Genomic DNA, 12,510 nt, shown 5'->3' on the forward strand with positions numbered 1-12,510 from the left:
TGTTTACTACAATAAACTTAAAAAAACGGGGCATCAAATGATTAGGTAACATAGTACACACAGGTTTCCTGTCTCGGAACAAAAAGGGGATGAAGAATTTGTCCCAGAAATCGTCAATCAATAAAAGGCAAAACCTTGGTGCTACATTCTGTAGCTTAGCTAGATCTTCTTTTCCGAAAGACTTCGCAGCGGATGCTAATGGTGGTGCATCGATGCAGAGGAGTGCAATGATCTCGCACTTTCGAGCAGAAGTATCAATGGAACAATCCAGATTTTTGCTTTTCTACTCGAAAGTGCAAAACCAGTGCACGGAACTACCCCGGTGTACATCAATCGAAAAGTCATTCGTTCGGTGACTCTCGGATCGATAGATCGATCTTTCCAGTCCGTGCAGTATAACGTTATAAGGAATAGTGCTAATCCGCTGCCAAGGTTATTTTGCAAATTCTCCTCGTTGAGGGGGTGGGCGTGGCGTAGTTGGTAAATCGATTGCCTTGTACGCAGCGCACCTGGGTTCGAGTCCCAACCCCATACATAGGGTTAGAAATTTTTCAAAAGAAATTTTTCTAACACGAATAGGCGAATGACCTTAAGGTTAAAACCTCTATAATCTAAATAAAAAAAATCTCCGCCTCGTCTAGGGTTCAGTTTTTTTCTCGTTTGTGTTTCTGCCCATTTACCCTTATTCCGCCAGTGAGCAGTGAAGCAGTGTTTTTTAGCCGTCTGGATCCCGTTATGTACACAAGTTAAGTATCGCCCGAAATATTAAATGTTCAATAACTTCTTTTAACAAAGCCGGATTGACTAGCAGTCTTCGACAAAGTTGTAGACAAATAAATTATCTTTCTTAATTTCACTTACAGTGATAATACGATGCATACAGTGCAACCTAGCGGTGAAAATACGAACTAGTGGGTTTTCTCCATGTGAATTGTTGAAAAATCCAATACAAACTTCGGGCACGTTGGTCCGGTAGTTAGACTTGTCCGATTTGCTTCAAATTTGGTGCAAGTACTCCTGGTGGGACTAGGAATCGACTCAGGGGTGGGCCGACTGAGTTTTCAAAAATTCATCATTTTTCTGGGCTATTCATGGTCCCTCAAAAATAACTACTCGAGGAAGTACTGGTGCAAAACCGAAGCAAGTAGCTCCCAGTCTCAAAAACCTGAGATTAGAAAAGGAGTTTTCAGCACTTCCGGGGGCATCAAAAATTCTCAGTATATCTCAGCCAGAGAAAGAAACCAATGCTGGCCTAATTAATTTTTCTGATTTGTGGACCGTATTCTTACAGCTTGAATATTTTAAATATTTCTTATCCTCTTAAAAGCATTTTAATAATCATTCTTGCTGCAGTAAAACCATTCTCGACAGATAACCGCAAAATAGCCCCTCCTTTCAGCGATTGTATTCTTCGATGGCTAATTCATCGAACGAGGTCACGGGTTTGATATCACTGTTCTACAGTGAAATCCCGAAAATCGATTCCTTTAAAATTTTACTAAATAACTTTCGATGCATTTGCATTATGCGGAACATGGCTTACTTCAGAAATAGATCTCAACTTTCATGAGTTCAATATTATTCACTTGGATCGAGAAGACTTACGGAGGAGTAGTTTTGGGGGTCAATATGTGCTATTCTTTCAATCGAATAAATCTCCCCTCGACACAAGGCATTGAATTGTCGCTTGCCAAACTAGAATTGACCTTTGCTTCCACATACACCCCCCTTGAGTTGGTCATCGACGGCTTTGCGATATTGCGGAACTCCTCCCCGCACCGAGGCTAGTTTTAGGTTATTTTAACTCCCACGGTACTGGTTGCCTTCATGACGATAATCGATCTACATCTCATCTCGAGCTATGTGACAACTTCAATATGGCCATTTTTAACACGGGTGAAATAACATGAATAATGGCGCCTTAGCGCGCCCGACATCACTGGGGTTAGATTGCATGTGGAAGGTAACCCCTAATCGCCACGGTAACGACCATCTGCCAGTCGTAATTACTACTGCTAACGGTTCAGGGCCACGAAGACAATGTTTCGTATGACTTCACACGAAATATTGATTGGAAGAACTACACGTCCGCGTTATCCGGCAAAATCGAGTCAACACAAGAGCTTCCTCCGGAGGAAGAGTACGGGTTGATTCTCGGCGCCACGATTTAAGCTCAGACTGAATACGTATCAGGCACGAACTCTCACGGACGGCCTCTCAAATTATTATCGACAAAGTCTTGGGTCAGGCATTTCGTTCGTGTAGTGTCCAACCACTATATGTTGGGTGCACATTTGCGACGAATTGGGTTTGCAGAGAGTAGTCGTCTGTGCGCTTGTGTCTAGGGTTATCACGACATCGAGCACGTTGTCTGGGTATGGGGAATGTTCTGGCATCACTGGTCCGTGGGGTTGATTGCGGGCAGGGAGAAGCGAAAGCTGTGGGAGTAACGCCTCGTTGCACACCCTTAACTATGCCCCTGTTTAAATCCAGAAAACTGTCTTAGTCCGGAATTATATTGTTGGTGATTTCACAACCTTTATATGAGATCGGCAAAGTCGACTTTTGTAAAAAAAATCGACCATGCATCGAATCTCGACGTTTCATGCATTTTAAAATCGGCATCAAAAATTGAAAAATTAGATTTCTGAAATTTCTTTTACCCTTCCTTTTGGACATTTTCAAGTACTGCTTATGTTGGATCAAGAACCGTCGTAGGTGACCAATGCAGTCAAAGCGACTGTGGTTAGTAATTAATGCTCTAGACCTAGAAACTCAAGTATTTTTGCACCCATTTTAATAAATTGTGCATCATTGTGATATGATGGTGGAACTAAATTAAATGAAAATTAACTGTGTGGCCACACTCTATAGCTCCGAAACCAGAAATCCGATTCAAATGAAATTCAATAGCAGCCTATGGCGTCCCCGAAAAAAATGCTTGACATTATTTGACACATACACACATATAGACGATCTCGACAAACTAAATTTAACGCGATATGATACTCGACCCTCCGGGCCTTGATGAACTTGTCCATTTTCAGAGTGATTGCATATTCTTTCTGTATGAGAAAGGCAAAAAGGTTCAGGTAATTTCATGTCTAATTGCACTTTTTAACTCATAACTCGAGAACAGGAACTACAATCTAGCTGAAATTTGACAGCAGTCGATAAACACACTATATTTTTATCTGAGATTAAGATTGTGAAAATCGAGTCAGCCATCCCAAAGAAAGAGATGTGTATTCAATTTAAGGAGTTTGTCGCTACCTCGAAGTTTCCGATTCCATCGTAGGTGGTCAAAGAGGGCGCCAATGAGCTAGAATTACAAATTACTGCAATTTAGGAAATATTTTAAAGGTGTTGCATCATTTGGATAGAAAGATGATAAAGTTATATGGGAATTTGATGCAAGACCGCACTCTTCAACCCGTAACTCCGGAAGCAGAATTCTGATACAAAAAAAATTCAATAGCAACATACGGCGATGTTACACTTGTTATTGTCGGTCCAGCCATTTTTGAGAATTTTTTTTGAATTTTTTTGACACACACACTTCTAGAGATGGGCAAGTGAATCGCGAATTAATTAAAAAATCGACTCATCATAAAGAGTGAATAAGCCACGATTCTTTAAAAACCTGTTTTAATCCACCTAGTGGTGCAATCGTGCCTCTCATTTATCCAAACTATGATTTAATATCTAGTTATGTTCAATATAATTGGAAATGATTTTGAAAATCTTTTTACACTTAGTATAATTAGTTTAATCATTGTGATTTCAATGATGTTTCCATAACAATAACTACTAAACACGCGTTCCATGGCAACATAATAGCGAACTCTAGTGAAACTTACACTCTTATAGTACCATACACTAAAAATTAACCATCAGGTTCACGGTCCATGCGCGATCATTTAAGTATGCACGCGAATATGGGAATGGCCCGACGATTAAAAAATCGAATTTATGCACGCAAAGTTACATACACGCTAGCGTAAGCGACAAACACGTTAACATACAAACGCTTAAACCTTCGCGATCATCCACGCACACCAACGCTTGCGATCTCGCAAACCGAATAATTCCCCGGTGACTCAGTGAACGTTTTAGCGCTTATAAATTAAATAAACGTGGTCCCAAGAGTGAAGCTACAAACGCCCGTATTCGCACGATCATGAATCGGTTACGTCCGGAAGCCCCTCCTCTCAGCCCTAGCATCCTAGGTACATGCCTTCAGTTGGACCAATAAAAAATGACGCTCATATTCACTAGACAACGTATGGAGACATAACCGGGAAACACTGGTGATATGTAAGAACTCACTCTCACTCACAGCATCTGAACTGTACAACGAAAATTAAGTATAAGACCCCAGTAACAATTTAGATTTTGTGGTAGTTTTATAGCCACTCACAAATTTTAGATTGCACTTGTAGCGTGCTATAAAACTTCAATTGTTACTTGTGGTCCACGCGCGATCATGCATGAATACACACGAATATGCGAATGGACACAGGGTTTAAAAATCGAATTTATACGCGCGATGTTACATATATCTACACTGTAACCCGTCAGCGTAACCATTTAGCACTGGGTGGAAATATACTTATTTGTATGTACTCTCTCCGTAGAGTGTGTTGTTTATGTAACATAACTGTGTGGATTACTTATGAGTTATGATTATAAGATGTATTATATACAGGACATCAACGGAATCATTCTATGCAGTTGCACTCATCGTGAGTGCCAGCATATGGAGTTGATCAAAGCAGTCTTTGACTCTGCCTCTTTCAGCTTTCAAGCGTCCTACAGGTAAGACGTGATTACTTTCTTGGCTGCAGTTTAGACATTCACAATGGCGATCCTGCCAGGAGTTGCACATTTTTCTGTGCAACGAAAATTGAAATTCTTGATTTTCAATAAAAGGGTGAAGTTTAGCAGGAAGCACCACTCAGACTGAAAAAGGTGTTCGATTTAAAATATGTCTAGATATTGAGCGGATCGGGATGACCGCAACGGAGTAAATAAGACGAAAAGAAGTTTGCGCTGATCGGGATGACCGCATCGAAAAGGAATTTTGGCGGATCGGGATGACCGCGTCGAGAGCGGATCGGGATGACCGCGAGAGAGGAAATATGTTTTGACGGTATGTCACATCGTTTGAGCGGATCGGGATGACCGCGTTGAAAAGAATTCACGCGGACGGGATGACCGCAATCAGAATCGTACCGTTTTTGGATAAGATTTGCTCGAAATGGTCGTACAGGTTTTGTTATCGTTATGGCGAACCTAGAGCAACTTGAATCAATGGCTTGCTTTGATCGTATACTAAATACGATTGTGAGAAATAGCTTTCTTTTACGCGAGTAAGGAAATCCTGCCGCTACTTTCAATGCCATACATAAAGCGATACTATATAGATCACTGGCTAGGTACACACGAAGTTGATTCATGTTTGACACTTATCACTCTCCTCGGTAACTTTTTCTTATATTTACATAAAGTAGAAAATCGTGATGATACGAATGGCACTAAGTGCTGAAATAGCATTCTGCACTACCCGTATTTCTATAATTGTTTTGAAAACATATTTCCAAATGGAACAATAGGGGATATGGACTATTTCGGCCCATTTGCAAATTTGGACCCCCAGCTGTTTCTCAGGCAAGAAAAAACTACGAATAGCACATATGTCATTTCAATGGTTGTCATAGAGCTCTTTTATAACTCACAAAATTTGACGTTTCTCTGCTTTCGCGCACGTTCGCTAGAGGCACTCGTTGTTTCAAAACACCGTTTAGTAAAATTTGTATGTCAAATAGCTAGATTTTTTCCTGACGATGAAAATTAAATATATTCAATGCGTTTTCATGTTTGTGGATTTGTTTGATGACATCTTGCATCTGGTATCTTACTGTGTGTGGGAGTAACCCCTTAGTCGTTGTGTAGGGTTGGAGCAATGCTCGTTCGATTTATCCACCACAGCGAGAATAGCTGATGTTTTTGTATTCTGGGCACTTAGCCGGGGAAGTGCAATACTACATCTAATTAAACCGACAAAACAATTCCCAAATGTAAAAAAGCTTTCTTTTAGCGTCATGGAAGAGTGGTGCGCAATAAGTTTGGTCAAAATCATAACACTCTACAGTGATTGTGAGACAATTTTGGTAATGAAAGAGTACATATTTTACTCTTTTTAGATCATTAGGTAATTAAAAGCGATGTAAGTCGTGTCGAGCAATCTCTTTGATTTCTATTTCTGTTTAGTTTCACTCATAATCCACCATTCTCCAGGTCAGTAAAAATCTCCGGGTCAAAGCCACCCCAGATGTGGCCACCCTATTGGTGTGAATTGTGGAATATGCGTCGGCCCAATTCTAATGTTTTGCTATAGATAGCATTTGATAAAAAATCTGCTTTGGTTTTACAACGTAATAGAACTTTTTTGGATTTTTTTTTCTCGGGAGAAAAGGGGATATGTGTGGATTACTTATGAGTTATGATTATAAGATGTATTATATACAGGACATCAACGGAATCATTCTATGCAGTTGCACTCATCGTGAGTGCCAGCATATGGAGTTGATCAAAGCAGTCTTTGACTCTGCCTCTTTCAGCTTTCAAGCGTCCTACAGGTAAGACGTGATTACTTTCTTGGCTGCAGTTTAGACATTCACAATAACCCAGTAAATTTCAGCGGGAAATGAACTGGAATTCTGGTTGGTTCCAGTTCGTATTCCAGCTCCAGTGAAACAACCGATTCTAACTAGAATTCTAGTTAGAATCAGTTGTGTCACTGGAGCCGGAATACGAACTGGGACCAGCCAGTATTCCGGTTCATTTCCGGCTGAGCTTAACCGGGAATGCTCACCGCTGTTCCTTATGATTGTTCACTTTTTCTTGTTAATTAGGTTTGTTTTAGATTTTGTGAACGATTTTGTTGGTCTATAAATAGGTGTAGTAATTTTTGTTTGACATTTCTGTATAATTAGCATTGGGTTTAGTGATGTTACCGCTCTCTACTTGCTGGAAACGTGTTCTGATTATGCTGCACCATAACGATGACAGCTATTCGGTGGTGCGGTTTTTTGGTGTTGAACGATTTGTTGTGGTCGTGAGGAAGGCAGCCATCGAGTAAAAGTTCGAACAGACGTTCGAAATTTATTCCTTTTTTCGGGACAGTTTTCCGCCACCGTAAAAAAGTTCAGTGCGCGCGTGCGACGGCAAATGAAATCCGTCAGTGTATCGGTGTGTGGTCCGAGCATTCGGAAAAAGTCTGGTGTCAGGTCGCCGATTAGTGAAGCTAATCGTTAAGGAGCTATTCGCTTTCCCGGCTAACCACAGAGGATCCAGAACACTCCAAGCCGCTCTCGCAGTGGAGGCCTAGCATCCGAACGAGCCTAGCTCTCATCCACTGCTAATCGTCAAGGAGAGCGAAGCAGGTTGGACAGCGGAGCCACCTGAGGTAGGTCACTGCGGTGTCTACCTGTACAATTCACAGGGAGTAAGTGGACGGGGCGATTATTCGCCCCATCCAACAAAAGAGCAAAGCTCACCTCTCTAGCTAATTGTTAAGGGCCACTGCCGGAGCAGCCAACTTAAATCGGGAGAACTCGGCCGTTGCTGCCCAAGCCGGTCGAACGAGACCACCCGAATTTCCGCTTAGAAGTAGCAGATCAGCAGCAGAAGTGGAGAGAATAAACGGTGAAATTTATATTTGTTTGTTTACCCTTTTGTTTGAAAATCCGAAATTCTTGTAGACCGCCCGCCCTGATAAGAAGGGTCCGCCGAGCAAACAGATCCCGAGTAGTAGGAAAACCGCTACTTACAACACTCAGGTTTTCTACGCGGTTTTCCGAAAATCTTCTAAGTCTTTTGCAATCAAAAGGACTTAGAATATTTTTTTTACAAAAACAGTGTTGATTGCGAAACCCTCTCGCAGGTTGATGGCCCTCTCGCAGGTTGATGGGATTGACGGTATTGTAAACATCATCAAGCCACAATATATTCAATAGAGTTATCTAAATATAAGAACCTTCGCTCTTTTTAGTTTTTATTTGCACCAAGTTCTACTACTAGAGGTTAATTAGTTCTCATGTTAATAATCCACCAAACATTATGACTACTGAGGATTTGATTTATATAAGAAGCCCGCTTCAAGATGTTGATTACAATACGCCTCGATAGTGGTGTGTCGAGGAGGCCGGGAGGGCTGATATGAGCCTTTTGTCTGTTCTATACCTTTCCTCTATTCACCAGCTCATAACCAACAATCAACCAGTAACAAATAGATAATTGAGAAAGGATGTGCTATGTGTGGTGATTGGCTATTCAAGTATTAGTAGTGTTTGAAGTACTAATGTATGTCTCATGTGATGATCATAACTTCAGCTGTATCTTGTACCTATCTAATCTATTACGTCTCTCATATATTGTCTTTTATTTCTTCTTTTCGAGTCCTATACTGCCATTCTACACCCGCCTTCAGCTGAATCAACAACGATGGTGATAGTGAACGTCTTAACACTCACACATTCTCAAACGCGGTCTCAGCGGGAACCTACAAAAATGCCATCGTGCACGCGATTACGAATCGGTCACGTCCGAAAGTCTATCCTTGATCCTAGAAGCCTAGGTCCATGCCTTCAGCTGGACCAATTAAGAAAATACGCCCATACCTATTAGACAACACGTCTCATGGTGACATGACAGGGAACCCTATCGATACAAACGATCCCACTCTCTGCCAGAATTCAAACCGCGCACTGAAAATTTAATATCAGACTCACTGTTCGCGCAACCATTCAAGAACACACGTTACAAAATCACGTCAGCGCACAAACGTTAGAGCCCCTCGCGATTTTCCAAGCAGCCTACGAACTCGCAAACATGATTACACCCCGGTGATAAGGTGAAAATCTCAGCACTCAAACTTACCAACACGATCTCAAGTGTCAACCTACAAACTCCCGCGCTCGCGCCATCATGAATCGGGATCGTCCGGAAGTATCTATCCTCGGTACAAACAATCTAGGTCCTTGTTAATTATTAAAAAAATAATAAAATTGAAAAATAACTACCATATCCACTAGACAAAACGTTCCATGGCGACATGACCGGAAACTCTAGTGATATGGGGTAACACTCTCCCTGTCAGAATGTGATCCGTACACCGAAAACTAAAGATCAGAATGACGGTCCGCGAATATATAAATCGCCGCAGGGTTTCAAAATCGAATTTATACACGCGAAGTCACATACACGCGAGCACACGGGACAAACACGTCAACATACGAACGCTTAAGCCCTTCGCGATCATCTACGCACACCTATGCCCGCGATCGCGTAAACTTGATAACACTGCGGCAATTGTGTGAACGTTTTAGTACTTACGAAGTTACAAACGCGATCTCAAACGCAAACCCGCAAATGCGCGATTATGAATCGGTCACGTCCGGAAATCTTTAACCTTTATTCTAGCAATTTAGGTCCATACATTCAGTTGGACCAATCAACAAAAGAAAATAAAGCTCATATCCACTAGACCACGCGTTCTACGACGACATGATTGGGATCTCTAATGATATGGAAGAGCCCACTTCCTTCTGGAATCTGAACCGTACACAAAAAATTAAGTATCAGATTCACGGTCCGCGCGCGATCATTCTAGAACACACGCGAATATGCGAAAGGCACACGGTTATGAAATAGAATTTATGCACGCGAAGTTACACGTTAGCACACGCGACATACAAACGCACACGCGATCGAGCACAATAACGTACAAATATTCGAGCCCTTCGCGATGATACACGCGATTCCGAGTCCCTACGCCCGCACATGCCTAAACCGTACAAAGAATATCACATTCAGAATCACGGCCCGCTACAATTGGCCTATTGCAGTGTTTTATTGGGCGACATTGCCTGTCTCGTCTGCAAATTGTAGTATGTGATTCTGACGGGGAGCCCTTCCGAGAACCTAGCTCTACAGCTCCAGTAGGACAACTCTCGAAAAAAAAAAAAAAAAAAAACAGTGTTGATTGCGAAATCCGCGCAAAAGAACTGCCAACATTCTTTGCATTAAAAAGGACTTAGATATTTTTTCCGAAAAAAGAAGTCTTGCATCCAAAATGACACTTTATGCTACAAGTATCTAATAAAATAAAAATCACAAGAACATCGAACACGAGCGTGTGCTAGGCGTCTTTTAGGACCTGGTTGAAGACGAGTTCCGTTTTGCGACCGAATGGAAAGCAGAGTACTGTAAGGTTTTTCAAGAGGAAGAACGCCCGACGAAAAGTGTTGTTCTGAGCATTGTGATGGCTTAATTCGATCCAGCAGGATTTCTCGCTGCAGTTACAATTCTTGGGAACATGCTGATCCAGGATCTATGGCGGGCGGGCTGCGGCTGGGATGATACGATCTATGAACCGTACCAGTGTTTAACCCTCCGGAAGTCGCGAAAACGGCTCACTGAACGAGCAGCCGCTGGTGCGCCAAGACGATTTTGCTAGATTTTCAGAGCAGCGTGCACTCAGTGCACTAGCGCGACTTCCGGAAGATTAAGCTGCCTCGAAGCTATTTCGGAAATGCAAGATCAGACAAGGTCGAAGAAGTCCAGCTTCACATCTGAGATGAAATGGCGTACGGATGCGTTGCTACTTCCGTGCAATCGTGCGGGGTAAGATGGAGTGTTCACTAGTGATGAGTCGAGCGAAGGTAGACCTTTCGATTCCGCACCTAGAACTAGCGGCAGCGGTTCTTGCTGCAAGGCTGGCACGAACGATCGAGGAGAATCACTGCTTCACAATCAGTAGAGTGGTGTTCTGTATCGACGCAGAAGTGGTGCTGTTTTGGATTCGGTTGGATCAGCGCCACTACAAGCAATTTGTCAGTTTTCGCATTGGTGAAATTCTTAGTTTGAATAAACTGACAGATTGGCAAGGGGTTCCGACGAGATTGAATGTGGCGGATCTGGTAACCAAATGGGGTAAAGGTCTGGAGATAAACCCCAACAGCCCGTGGGTACGTGGGTACGTGGGCAACAATTTTTGTACGACATTCTGGAAGAATGGCCGAAGAGAGAATTACCTCCAGCTAACACTACAGAGGAACTTCGGGTTCACTTGATGGTGCACGACGTGAACCTTGCACAGGCTATCGTGGACAAGTGCTGGTGAGTACGATGGCGTGCGTAATTTGATTCGAATGGAGGGCAGCGCTGAGAAAGCAGAGTTGTCATTCGACCTACGTTTGCCAACGATCCTGCCACATCAGCATAGAATCACGCAGCTGATTGTTCAGCACGAGAAGAGTGGTTACGGATATCGTCAGGTGGTGAAGAACAAGTTGAAGTAGTTGTTCTACATTCCGCAGCTTGACGCGGTAGTTCGGACGGTTGACAGACGAAATTCGGCAGACAGTAGCGGTTGAAGCGGAAGACATGATAAACTCTCGTCCACTGACGTACGTGTCTCAACAGACTCTCCGAATCAGTCTAGCGTGAATCTCCATCTCATCCAGCAGTAGCACTTCGAGACGCGTTCGCAGCAGTGGGTCAGAAATTTGTTGGGTCAAGGAGTACGTTCCTTCGCTGAACCAGAGGACAAAGTGGTTCGGTGAGTCGCGACCGTTAGCAGTGGGAGACTTGATTTACTTGGTAAAAGGTAGCAACCGGAAGTGCTGGATACGCGGGGTGATAGAGGAGGTCATGTCCGGTGATGGTCGAATTCGCCAGACCTGGGTACACACAAACAGTAGACGATATAGGCGAGAAACAGCAAAACTGGTCGTGATGGAGTTTGGTAACTCCGAACCGGATGCGAAGTCTGGGACAGGGTTACGGGCCGGGGAATGTTCTGGCATCACTGGCAGTTGCACCGTTGCAAAGTGATCGCAAAAGAGAGTTCTTATGTAGAATTCTTTTTTGTTGATTTTTGTCTTTCTCATATTTACAAAGAACAGCTATACAATCACTACAAAAATCGCCCGCATAAGCAAGACCCCGAGGGCCGAGTGCCATATACCATTCCGCTCGGCTCGTGAATTTCAAATGCGTCTGACTGGAAAAGTTTGTTTACGGCACTAAATCACTCACTTGATAATTTCTTAGGATTGCTTCAATGGGCGGTGGTCAGCTATTTTCGTCCGCGTCCCTTATCACCAATTTTTATACATACAGTGATTCATCAGCAGTGCTATCTTTGAAAATGAACCACCTTTGTTATGCAACTAACTTTTTCTGATCTTTTTTTTAAATGCAAATAATTAAGCAATCTTCATTTCGTTATATTCTGAATTGCACATATTTTGTCGCATGTAATTTTAAATGTACTTTCATTTGATGGCACTGTAAGGGAACACGTATCCGCCGTTTGATGCCAATCGAGCTGACATTTCTTTAGACTGAACAAACTAATTTATTTGTTTGTTTAGTGTTTATTTGACCAACTAGGAAACAAATCCACTGGGTCTTTAATGCGGGTGGGAAATACGCATGGTC

The 12,510-nt window shown here is 42.5% G+C and overlaps 1 protein-coding gene across 1 annotated transcript in view; it reads right to left on the bottom strand.

Annotated features, from left to right (window-relative positions):
* Positions 1–12,510, bottom strand: part of LOC131684880 (myogenesis-regulating glycosidase-like) — a 67,658-nt gene that overhangs the window by 2,591 nt on the left and 52,557 nt on the right. The window lies entirely within an intron of this gene.

This window comes from Topomyia yanbarensis, chromosome 2 (genome assembly GCF_030247195.1).
Source record: "Topomyia yanbarensis strain Yona2022 chromosome 2, ASM3024719v1, whole genome shotgun sequence".
In the NCBI taxonomy this organism is placed as follows: Eukaryota; Metazoa; Arthropoda; class Insecta; order Diptera; family Culicidae; genus Topomyia; species Topomyia yanbarensis.